Source organism: Hyla sarda, chromosome 11 (assembly GCF_029499605.1).
Source record: "Hyla sarda isolate aHylSar1 chromosome 11, aHylSar1.hap1, whole genome shotgun sequence".
NCBI lineage: Eukaryota > Metazoa > Chordata > Amphibia > Anura > Hylidae > Hyla > Hyla sarda.
In genome coordinates this window covers 2,043,421-2,057,429 of record NC_079199.1, presented here as the reverse complement: position 1 = coordinate 2,057,429, position 14,009 = coordinate 2,043,421, and the positions used below count along the sequence as shown (strand labels likewise).

The following is a 14,009-nucleotide window of genomic DNA, read 5'->3' as shown; positions in this document are numbered from 1 at the left end:
CACACAGTACAGGATCTATATACACTATAATGATGACATCACACAGTACAGGATCTATATATACACTATAATGATGACATCACACAGTACAGGATCTATATACAGTATAATGATGACATCACACAGTACAGGATCTATATACAGTATAATGATGACATCACACAGTACAGGATCTATATACAGTATAATGATGACATCACACAGTACAGGATCTATATATACTATAATGATGACATCACACAGTACAGGATCTATATACACTATAATGATGACATCACACAGTACAGGATCTATATACACTATAATGATGACATCACACAGTACAGGATCTATATACAGTATAATGATGACATCACACAGTACAGGATCTATATACACTATAATGATGACATCACACAGTACAGGATCTATATACACTATAATGATGACATCACACAGTACAGGATCTATATACACTATAATGATGACATCACACAGTACAGGATCTATATACACTATAATGATGACATCACACAGTACAGGATCTATATACACTATAATGATGACATCACACAGTACAGGATCTATATACACTATAATGATGACATCACACAGTACATGATCTATATACACTATAATGATGACATCACATCTCGCTCTCTTTAGGTGCTGTCTATCCAATACACATTGTCCCTGTTCTCCTGCTTGTCTTGTCTTGATGTTCTTCTAGGTCGCCTCTTGGACCCCCCCCCCCATACATACATCATGGGTGGGGGTTTCTGGATTTATTTTATTTTTTAATGTCAGATGGGCCTGATATAAGAAAAATCCATATTTATCTCCTCCCCCCATAGATGACCCCGCCATGTTGCCATAAGAGCAGGAGCCTCCCTTAATGGTGACTCTGCTTTACACAGTTTTCCCAGAAGTAACTGAATTGTGTGAATTGACTCTGAATAAGTCGTCGTCTCCAGGACAGATGTTCTGGGGATTTCTCTCGGTTGCAGGATATTTTATAATTTGCGCATCCAGTAGTCACGCGGTTTCTTGTCCGTTCCGGCCCAGTGGCGCGATCTGATCTAACAAGCGAGATGTGAATTGTTAGTTGTGTTTGGAAACACAGGAGCCAAGACCTGTGATAATCCGCCCTGCGCCCTAATCCTGACCGGCCGCCCTCACTTCAAAGGAGAACGCGCTGTCACCGGGGAAGCGGGAGAATTCCTTCAGTGTCAGAGTAACCGCATGAGACAACAGATCCCCGTCTGTCCAACCGCATCAGCTCACCGGAGCGAGAGGAGCCATTGTGTGATCTCAGGAAGGGGGCAAAAGGGGCCCTAATACCGACCAGAGGGCTCCAACACTGACCAGGGGGCCCCAACACTGACCAGGGGGGCCCAACACTGACTGAGAAGCTGAGGGGTCCCTAATACTGACCAGAGGGCCCCAACACTGACCAGGGGGCCCCAACACTGACCAGGGGGGCCCAACACTGACTAAGAGGCTGAGGGGTCCCTAATACTGACCAGAGGGCCCCAACACTGACCAGGGGGCCCCAACACTGACCAGGGGGCCCAACACTGACTGAGAGGCTGAGGGGTCCCTAATACTGACCAGAGGGCCCCAACACTGACTGAAAGGCTAAGGGGTCCCTAATACTGACCAGGAGGTCCCAACACTGACTGTGAGGCTGGGGGGCCCTAACACTGATAAGAAGGCTGCGGGGCCCCAAAACTGACAGGAGGCCCCAACACTGACCAGAGTGCAAGACATGATGTAACTGAGGAACAGTGAAGTATATGTAGCCAGTGGTGTAACTATAGGGGTTGCAGTTACGTTAGGACCCCATAGCCCATGGGCCCCTCTGCCACAAAAGGCTGCTGGAAATTCTTCTACCTACAGCCGGATCAAGGAGGTGATAGGTGGAGACATCTGAAGTCTTGAGATTCTATTGTATCTGTGTCTTTAAGATGTAGAAACCATTGGAACCTTAGGATCTCTTGAGGCACTGTATATAGGGGGATAGAGGCACAGTATATTGGGGATAGAGGCACAGTATATTGGGGATAGAGGCACAGTATATTGGGGATAGAGGCACAGTATATTGGAGATAGAGGCACAATATTTTGGGGATAGAGGCACAGTATGTTGAGTATAGAGACACAGTATATTGAGGACATAGGCACATTATATTGGGGATAGAGTCACAGTATATTGGGGATAGAGGCACAGTATATTGGGCATAGAGACACAGTATATTGGGGATATAGGCACAGCATATTGGGGATAGAGTCACAGTATATTGGGGATAGAGGCACGGTATATTGGGGATAGAGGCACAGAATATTGGGGATAGAGAAACAGTATATTGGGGATATAGGCACAGTATATTGGGGATAGAGGCACAGTATAATGGGGATAGAGGCACAGTATATTGGGGATAGAGGCACGGTATATTGGGGATAGAGGCACGGTATATTGGGGATAGAGGCACAGCATATCGGGGATAGAGGCAAAGTATATTGGGGGATAGAGGCACAGTATATTGGGATATAGAGGCACAGTATATTGTGGGATAGAGGCACAGTATATTGGGGGATAGAGGCACAGTATATTGGGGGATAGAGGCACGGTATATAGGGAATAGAGGCACAGTATATAGGGGATAGAGGCACAGTATATTGGGAGATAGAGTAACAGTATATTGGGTGATATAGTAACAGTATATTGGGAGATAGAGTAACAGTATATTGGGGATAGAGGCACAGTATATTTGGGATAAAGGCACTGCATATTGGGGGATAGAGGCATAGTATATTGGAGATAGAGGCACAGTATATTCGGGGATAGAGGCACAGTATATTGGGGAATAGAGGCACAGTATATTGGGAGATAGAGGCACAGTATATTGGGGATAGAGGCAGAGTATATTGGGGGATAGAGGCACAGTATATAGGGGATAGAGGCACAGTATATAGGGGATAGAGGCACAGTATATTGGGGATAGAGGCACAGTATATTGGGGATAGAGGCACAGTATATTGGGGATAGAGGCACAGTATATTTGGGAATTGAGGCACAGTATATTGAGGATAGAGGCACAGCATATTGGGGGATAGAGGCATAGTATATTGGAGATAGAGGCACAGTATATTGGGGATAGAGGCACAGTATATTGGGGATAAAGGCACAGTATATTGGGGATAGAGGCACAGTATATTGGGGATAGAGGCACAGTATATTGGGGATAGAGGCACAGCATGTTGGGGGATAGAGGCACAGTATATTGGGGATAGAGACACAGTATATTGGGGATAGATGCACATTATATTGGTGATAGAGGCAGAGTACATTGGGAATAGAGGCACAGTATATTGGGAAATAGAGGCACAGTATATTGTGGATAGAGGCACAGTATATACTGGACAGTGGCACACTATATTCAGGGGCAGTGGCATAGCACATTGGAGAGGGCACAGTATATTGGGGATAGAGGCACAGTATATTGGGGATAGAGGCACAGCATATTGGGGATAGAGGCACAGTATATTGGGGATAGAGGCACAGTACATTGGGGATAGAGGCACAGTATATTTGGGGACAGAGGCACAGTATATTTGGAATAGCGACTTAGTATATTGGGGATAGAGGCACAGCATATTGGGGATAGAGACACAGTATATTTGGGGATAGCGGCACAGTATATTTGGGGACAGAGGCACAGTATATTGGGGATAGAGACACAGTATATTGGGGATAGAGGCACAGTATATTGGGGATAGAGGCACAGTATATTTGGGGACAGAGGCACAGTATATTTTGGATAGAGACACAGTATATTGGGGATAGAGGCACAGCATATTGGGGATAGAGACACAGTATATTGGGGATAGAGGCACAGTATATTGGGGGTAGAGGCACAGTATATTGGGGGTAGAGGCACAGTATATTGGGGGTAGAGGCACAGTATATTGGGGATAGAGGCACAGTATATTGGGGATAGAGGCACTGTATTTTGGGGATAGAGGCACAGTATTTTGGGGATAGAGCCACAGTATATTGGGGGGATAGAGGCACAGTATATTGGGGATAGAGGCACAGTATACTGGGGATAGAGACACAGTATGTTGGGGATAGAGGCACAGTATGTTGGGGATAGAGGCACAGTATATTGGGGGACAGAGGCACAGTATATTAGGCAATAGAGGCACAGTATTTTGGGGATAGAGGCACAGTATTTTGGGGATAGAGGCACAGTATATTGGGGATAGAGGCACAGTATATTGGGGATAGAGGCACAGTATACTGGGGATAGAGACACCGTATATTGGGGATAGAGGCACAGTATATTGGGGATAGAGGCACAGTATTTTGGGGATAGAGGCACAGTATTTTGGGGATAGAGGCACAGTATATTGGGGGGATAGAGGCACAGTATATTGGGGATAGAGGCACAGTATACTGGGGATAGAGACACAGTATGTTGGGGATAGAGGCACAGTATGTTGGGGATAGAGGCACAGTATGTTGGGGATAGAGGCACAGTATATTGGGGGATAGAGGCACAGTATATTGGGGGACAGAGGCACAGTATATTAGGCAATAGAGGCACAGTATTTTGGGGATAGAGGCACAGTATTTTGGGGATAGAGGCACAGTATATTGGGGATAGAGGCAAAGTATATTGGGGATAGAGGCACAGTATACTGGGGATAGAGACACAGTATGTTGGGGATAGAGGCACAGTATATTGGGGATAGAGGCACAGTATATTTGGGGATAGAGGCACAGTATATTGGGGATAGAGGCACAGTATATTGGGGGATAGAGGCACAGTATATTGAGTATAGAGGCACAGCATATTGCAAGATAGAGGCACAGTATATTGGGGATAGAGGCACAGTATATACTGGACAGTGGCACACTATATTCAGGGGCAGTGGCACAGCACATTGGAGAGAGCACAGTATATTGGGGATAGAGGCACAGTATATTGGTGGATAGATACACAGTTTATTGGGTAATAGAGGCACAGTATATTGGTGGATAGATGCACAGTATATTGGGGACAGAGGCACAGTATATTTGGGGACAGAGGCACAGTGTATTGGGGATCGAGACACAGTATATTGGGGATAGAGGCACAGTATTTTTGGGGATAGAGGCAGAGTATATTAGGGATAGAGGCACAGCATATTGGGGATAGAGGCACAGCATATTGGGGATAGAGGCACAGTATTTTGGGGATAGAGGAACAGTATTTTGGGGATAGAGGCACAGTATATTGGGGATAGAGGCACAGTATATTGGGGATAGAGGCACAGTATACTGGGGATTGAGACACAGTATGTTGGGGATAGAGGCACAGTATATTGGGGATAGAGGCACAGTATATTTGGGGATAGAGGCACAGTATAGTGGGGATAGAGGCACAGTATATTGGGGGATAGAGGCAGAGTATATTGGGGATAGAGGCACAGCATATTGGGGATAGAGGCACAGCATATTGGGGATAGAGGCACAGTATATTGGGGGTAGAGGCACAGTATTTTGGGGATAGAGGCACAGTATATTGGGGATAGAGGCACAGTATATTGGGGATAGAGGCACGGTATACTGGGGATAGAGACACAGTATGTTGGGGATAGAGGCACAGTATGTTGGGGATAGAGGCACAGTATATTGGGGGATAAAGGCACAGTATATTGGGGGACAGAGGCACAGTATATTAGGCAATAGAGGCACAGTATTTTGGGGATAGAGGAACAGTATTTTGGGGATAGAGGCACAGTATTTTGGGGATAGAGGCACAGTATATTGGGGATAGAGGCACAGTATATTGGGGATAGAGGCACAGTATACTGGGGATTGAGACACAGTATGTTGGGGATAGAGGCACAGTATATTGGGGATAGAGGCACAGTATATTTGGGGATAAAGGCACAGTATATTGGGGATAGAGGCACAGTATATTGGGGGATAGAGGCACAGTATATTGAGTATAGAGGAACAGCATATGGCAAGATAGAGGCACAGTATATTGGGGATAGAGGCACAGTATATACTGGACAGTGGCACACTATATTCAGGAGCAGTGGCACAGCACATTGGAGAGGGCACAGTATATTGGGGATAGAGGCACAGTATATTGGTGGATAGATGCACAGTATATTGGGTAATAGAGGCACAGTATATTGGTGGATAGATGCACAGTATATTGGGGGATAGAGGCACAGTATATTGGTGGATAGATGCACAGTATATTGGGGATAGAGGCACAGTATATTGGGGGATAGAGACACAGTATATTGGGGATAGAGGCACAGTATATTAAATATAGAGGCACAGCATATTGCGAGAAAGAGGCACAGTATATTGGGGATAGAGGCAGAGTATATACTGGACAGTGGCACACTATGTTCAGGGGCAGTGGCACATCACATTGGAGAGGGCACAGTATAATGGGGATAGAGGCACAGTATATTGGGGATAGAGGCACACTATACTCAGGGGCAGTGGCACAGCACATTGGAGAGGGCACAATACATTGGGGAACAGTGGTGTTGTATGTGTGCTGTATGGGTGTTGTATGTGTGCTGTATAGGTGTTGTATGTGCACTGTATGGGTGTTGTATGTCCACTGTATGGGTGTTGTATGTGTGCTGTATAGGTGTTGTATGTGCACTGTATGGGTGTTGTATGTGTGCTGTATGGGTGTTGTATGTGCACTGTATGGGTGTTGTATGTGTGCTGTATGGGTGTTGTATGTGTGCTGTATGGGTTTTGTATGTGCACTGTATGGGTTTTGTATGTGCACTGTATGGGTGTTGTATGTGCACTGTATGGGTGCTGTATGTGCACTGTATGGGTGTTGTATGTGCACTGTATGGGTGTTGTATGTGCACTGTATGGGTGTTGTATGTGTGCTGTATAGGTGTTGTATGTGCACTGTATGGGTGTTGTATAAGTGCATTATGTACGCGGAGACTGCACTCATACCCCCCCCCCCCCCCATGCCTCACTCAACACACATAAACACATACACAGTCACATGCTCACTCACACAAACACACACACACACATGCAGAAACACACCCACACATAAACGCATACAGAAAGGCACACACTCACACAGACACACACATATACACGCACACACATGCACTCTTAGTCACATACACAGGCACATATGCACGCATGCACACACACATACACACACACACGCACTCACACACATACACATATACACAGCACTCACACACACAGCACTCACACACACATACACACACGCACTCACACACACATACACACATGCACTCACACACACACACACATACACACATGCACTCACACACACACAAGCACTCACACATACACACACACGCACTCACACACACATACACACAGGCACTCACACATACACACACACGCACTCACACACACATACACACAGCACTCACACACACATGCACTCACACACACATGCACTCACACACACATACACACAGCACTCACACACACATACACACATGCACTCACACACACATACACACACATACACACATGCACTCACATACACATGCACTCACACACACATACACACAGCACTCACACACACATGCACTCACACACACATACACACAGCACTCACACACACATACACACATGCACTCACACACACATACACACACACATACATACACACATGCACTCACATACACATGCACTCACACACACATACACACAGCACTCACACACACATGCACTCACACACACATACACACAGCACTCACACACACACACACACATGCACTCACACACACATACACACACACATACACACATGCACTCACATACACATACACACATGCACTCACACACACATGCACTTACACTCACATACACACATGCACTTACACTCATATACACACATGCACTCACACACACATACACACATGCACTCACACACACATACACTTACACTCACATACACACATGCACTCACACACACTCATACACACATGCACTCACACACACATACACACAGACTCACACACTCATACACACATGCACTCACACACGTGCACACTCTGCTCTTTCTATAAATGTTTCCGCTTCGCAGCTTTTTGTGCTCATTTTATTTTTGTCTTTTTTATTTCTATGTTTTATTGATCACGATCTTAACAACCAAAACCAATCGCGGGTTCCTTCCTGCATGACTTCCTCTCAATTGGCTTCTCCTAAAAAACCACTTTGGCGCGCGCGGCTGCCTGACGCTATTTAGGGTCGGCAATATTCTTTTTTATTTTGTTTTTAGGAGTTTGGGCTTTTTACTTTTTTTCTGACCCATGAAACGTTTTTAGAGCTTTACAGATTTCTATATACACCTGAGAGGCCGACAATAAAACAGAATTGTGGCAGCGATATCCGGGGGAGCAGCGGCATCATGTGCCCGTATATAGGGAATAAAATCGCTTATTATACGTACGGCTCAAAATCTATCCGTGAAGGTCACTGCTGTATGTCACCGCCGGCGCAACGCCATTCATCCAGATTTACTGATATCTACAATGTCTGCCGGAAAAAGCGGAAAATGAAGGCGAATGTGTCAACCTGGGAACTGTAGAGAGACTCATCAGAGACAGACTTAGATACAGCTGTCCAACAGACAGTATCACACATGAAAGGCTTAGATACAGCAGCTCAACAGACAGTATAGCATATGAAAGACTTAGATACAGCAGCTCAACAGACAGTATCACACATGAAAGGCTTAGATACAGCAGCTCAACAGACAGTATAACATATGAAAGACTTAGATACAGCTGCCCAACAGACAGTATCACACATGAAAGACTTAGATACAGCAGCTCAACAGACAGTATAGCATATGAAAGACTTAGATACAGCAGCTCAACAGACAGTATAGCATATGAAAGACTTAGATGCAGCAGCTCAACAGACAGTATCACACATGAAAGACTTAGATACAGCAGCTCAACAGACAGTATAGCATATGAAAGACTTAGATACAGCAGCTCAACAGACAGTATCACACATGAAAGGCTTAGATACAGCAGCTCAACAGACAGTATAACATATGAAAGACTTAGATACAGCTGCCCAACAGACAGTATCACACATGAAAGACTTAGATACAGCAGCTCAACAGACAGTATAGCATATGAAAGGGTTAGATACAGCAGCTCAACAGACAGTATAGCATATGAAAGACTTAGATACAGCAGCTCAACAGACAGTATAGCATATGAAAGACTTAGATACAGCTGCCCAACAGACAGTATCACACATGAAAGGCTTAGATACAGCAGCTCAACAGACAGTATAGCATATGAAAGACTTAGATACAGCAGCTCAACAGACAGTATCACACATGAAAGGCTTAGATACAGCAGCTCAACAGACAGTATAACATATGAAAGACTTAGATACAGCTGCCCAACAGACAGTATCACACATGAAAGACTTAGATACAGCAGCTCAACAGACAGTATCACACATGAAAGGCTTAGATACAGCAGCTCAACAGACAGTATCACACATGAAAGGCTTAGATACAGCAGCTCAAGAGACAGTATAGCATATGAAAGACTTAGATACAGCAGCTCAACAGACAGTATCACACATGAAAGGCTTAGATACAGCAGCTCAACAGACAGTATCACACATGAAAGGCTTAGATACAGCAGCTCAACAGACAGTATAGCATATGAAAGACTTAGATTCAGCAGCTCAACAGACAGTATCACACATGAAAGACTTAGATACAGCTGCCCAACAGACAGTATAACATATGAAAGGCTTAGATACAGCAGCTCAACAGACAGTATCACATATGAAAGACTTAGATACAGCTGCCCAACAGAAAGTATAACATATGAAAGACTTAGATACAGTAGCTCAACAGACAGTATCACATATGAAAGGCTTAGATACAGCTGCCCAACAGACAGTATCACATATGAAAGGCTTAGATACAGCTGCCCAACAGAATGTATAACATATGAAAGACTTAGATACAGCAGCTCAACAGACAGTATAGCATATGAAAGACTTGGATACAGCAGCTCAACAGACAGTATCACACATGAAAGGCTTAGATACAGCAGCTCAACAGACAGTATCACACATGAAAGGCTTAGATACAGCTGCCCAACAGAAAATATAACATATGAAAGACTTAGATACAGCAGCTCAACAGACAGTATCACATATGAAAGACTTAGATACAGCAGCTCAACATACAGTATCACACATAAAAGGCTTAGATACAGCAGCTCAACAGACAGTATCACACATGAAAGGCTTAGATACAGCAGCTCAACAGACAGTATCACACATGAAAGGGTTAGATACAGCAGCTCAACAGACAGTATCACACATGAAAGACTTAGATACAGCTGCCCAACAGACAGTATCACATAGGAAAGACTTAGATACAGCAGCTCAACAGACAGTATAGCATATGAAAGACTTAGATTCAGCAGCTCAACAGACAGTATCACACATGAAAGACTTAGATACAGCTGCCCAACAGACAGTATAACATATGAAAGACTTAGATACAGCAGCTCAACAGACAGTATCACATATGAAAGACTTAGATACAGATGCCCAACAGAAAGTATAACATATGAAAGACTTAGATACAGCTGCCCAACAGACAGTATCACATATGAAAGGCTTAGATACAGCTGCCCAACAGAATGTATAACATATGAAAGACTTAGATACAGCAGCTCAACAGACAGTATAGCATATGAAAGACTTGGATACAGCAGCTCAACAGACAATATCACACATGAAAGGCTTAGATACAGCAGCTCAACAGACAGTATCACACATGAAAGGCTTAGATGCAGCAGCTCAACAGACAGTATCACACATGAAAGGCTTAGATACAGCTGCCCAACAGAAAATATAACACATGAAATGCTTAGATAGAGCAGCTCACATGGGGTATCACACATAATAGAATTAGATACACAGCTCAGCAGACAGTATCAGGGCCGGCGATACCATAAAGCAGCTAAGGCAGCTGTCTTAGGGCATCGGCGGTGGGGGTGGGGGGGGGGTAGAAAAATCCAAATCTCAGCCACGGGCAGGGGATTCTGATCACATGCATCCCCCACCTCCAAGATGTTAAAATGAGTGAACCCTGTACGCATCACACCCGGTCCTGGAGTTCTTGTTTCTGTACTGTACACAGGGGGCGCTCTCTCTCTGCTTACCTAGCATGCTGCGCACAATGAGAGGATGTCATCCCATGCGGCGTGCAGAGGGTAAACCGAGCATGGCAGAGGAGTACAGCAAGGGGTACACCAAGGGGTTTTGTCCGCGGGTACCCCTGACGCGAAAATTCCACGCAAGGGGTACCCATGGACCTACTTTCACCCCTTGGGGGAACAGTCGCGAAAAAGGTTAAGAACAACTGACCTTGACTGTCTATCTAAATTCCCACACTGTTTCCCTATATGCCTACACAAATACCTACCTACCTGCCCGCATACCTACCTATTTGCCTGCCTGCACCCCTACCTGCCTACCTACCTGCACACCTACCTACATGCCTACACTATCTACCTGCAATTGGCTGTCCGAGTATGCTGGGAATTCAAGTTTTGCAACATCCGGAAAACCACAGTTTGATACCACTAATGATAGTCTTAGACTGTATCACACATGATAGGCTTAGATAGTATCACACATGATAGGCTTAGATAGTATCACACATGATAGGCTTAGATAGTATCACACATGATAGGCTTAGATAGTATCACACATGATAGGCTTAGATAGTATCACACATGATAGGCTTAGACGGTATCACACATGATAGGCTTAGACGGTATCACACATGATAGGCTTAGACTGTATCACACATGATAGGCTTAGACTGTATCACACATGATAGGCTTAGATAGTATCACACATGATAGGCTTAGATAGTATCACACGCGATAGGCTTAGACTGTATCACACATCATAGGCTTAGACTGTACCACACATGATAGGCTTAGACTGTACCACACATGATAGGCTTAAACTGTACCACACATGATAGGCTTAGATAGTATCACACATGATAGGCTTAGATAGTATCACACATGATAGGCTTAGACTGTATCACACATGATAGGCTTAGACTGTATCACACATGATAGGCTTAGATAGTATCACACATCATAGGCTTAGACTGTACCACACATGATAGGCTTAGACTGTACCACACATGATAGGCTTAGATAGTATCACACATGATAGGCTTAGATAGTATCACACATGATAGGCTTAGATAGTATCACACATCATAGGCTTAGACTGTACCACACATGATAGGCTTAGACTGTATCACACATGATAGGCTTAGATAGTATCACACATGATAGGCTTAGATAATATCACACATGATAGGCTTAGATAGTATCACACATGATAGGCTTAGATAATATCACACATGATAGGCTTAGATAATATCACACATGATAGGCTTAGATAGTACCACACATGATAGGCTTAGATAGTATCACACATGATAGGCTTAGATAGTATCACACATGATAGGCTTAGATAGTATCACACATCATAGGCTTAGACTGTATCACACATGAAAGGCTTAGATAGTATCACACATGATAGGCTTAGATAGTATCACACATCATAGGCTTAGACTGTACCACACATGATAGGCTTAGACGGTATCACACATGATAGGCTTAGACTGTATCACACATGATAGGCTTAGATAGTATCACACATCATAGGCTTAGACTGTACCACACATGATAGGCTTAGACTGTACCACACATGATAGGCTTAGACTGTATCACACATGATAGGCTTAGATAGTATCACACATGATAGGCTTAGACTGTATCACACATGATAGGCTTAGATAGTATCACACATGATAGGCTTAGATAATATCACACATGATAGGCTTAGATAATATCACACATGATAGGCTTAGATAGTATCACACATGATAGGCTTAGACTGTATCACACATGATAGGCTTAGACTGTACCACACATGATAGGCTTAGACTGTACCACACATGATAGGCTTAGATAGTATCACACGCGATAGGCTTAGATAATATCACACATGATAGGTTTAGATAGTATCACACATGATAGGCTTAGATAATACCACACATCATAGGCTTAGACTGTATCAAACATGAAAGGCTTAGATAGTATCACACATGATAGGCTTAGACTGTATCAAACATGAAAGGCTTAGACTGTATCACACATGATAGGCTTAGACTGTATCACACATGAAAGGCTTAGACTGTATCACACATGATAGGCTTAGACTGTGTCAAACATGAAAGGCTTAGACTGTATCACACATGAAAGGCTTAGACTGTATCAAACATGAAAGGCTTAGACTGTATCACACATGATAGGCTTAGACAGTATCACACATGATAGGCTTAGACTGTATCACACATGATAGGCTTAGACGGTATCACACATGATAGGCTTAGACTGTATCACACATGAAAGGCTTAGACTGTATCACACATGAAAGGCTTAGACGGTATCACACATGAAAGGCTTAGACTGTATCACACATGAAAGGCTTAGACTGTATCACACATGAAAGGCTTAGACGGTATCACACATGAAAGGCTTAGACGGTATCACACATGGTTGGCTTGGATACACAGTTGAGAGTCTTGCAGATTAGTTTGTCCTCTTTCCTTACTTTATTAGTTTTCACTTAGCTTTTCCAAAAAATGATGAAAACAACAATTTTTAAGAGCAAAGAAACGAAGATCAAAAATTTCAGGAGATTCTGCGCGGTGTCTGTTCTATTCCAAGACGCTTCAATCTTCTCTCCGTACATCAAGCTTCTTGAGTCGCGTTCTCGCTGTAATTGCCGAGTGACAGTCGGTGTCAGGACAGATCTCCCCCATCTTCTATTTTAATGTCATTAAAAATCAAACGCTGCCAGCGAAAGGAGTCATGCTAAGTTATAGATTAATATAAAAATGTATCCAG

At 43.8% G+C, this 14,009-nt stretch overlaps 1 long non-coding RNA gene across 1 annotated transcript; it reads right to left on the bottom strand.

Annotated features, from left to right (window-relative positions):
* Window positions 1–511: 511 nt before the first annotated feature.
* On the bottom strand, window positions 512–8,546 carry LOC130295872 (uncharacterized). Its single transcript, XR_008849032.1, has 3 exons — window positions 8,465–8,546; window positions 1,877–1,984; window positions 512–1,058 (listed from the first exon to the last, which is right to left on the bottom strand). It is a non-coding gene; the product is annotated as an uncharacterized LOC130295872 (long non-coding RNA).
* Window positions 8,547–14,009: the final 5,463 nt, after the last annotated feature.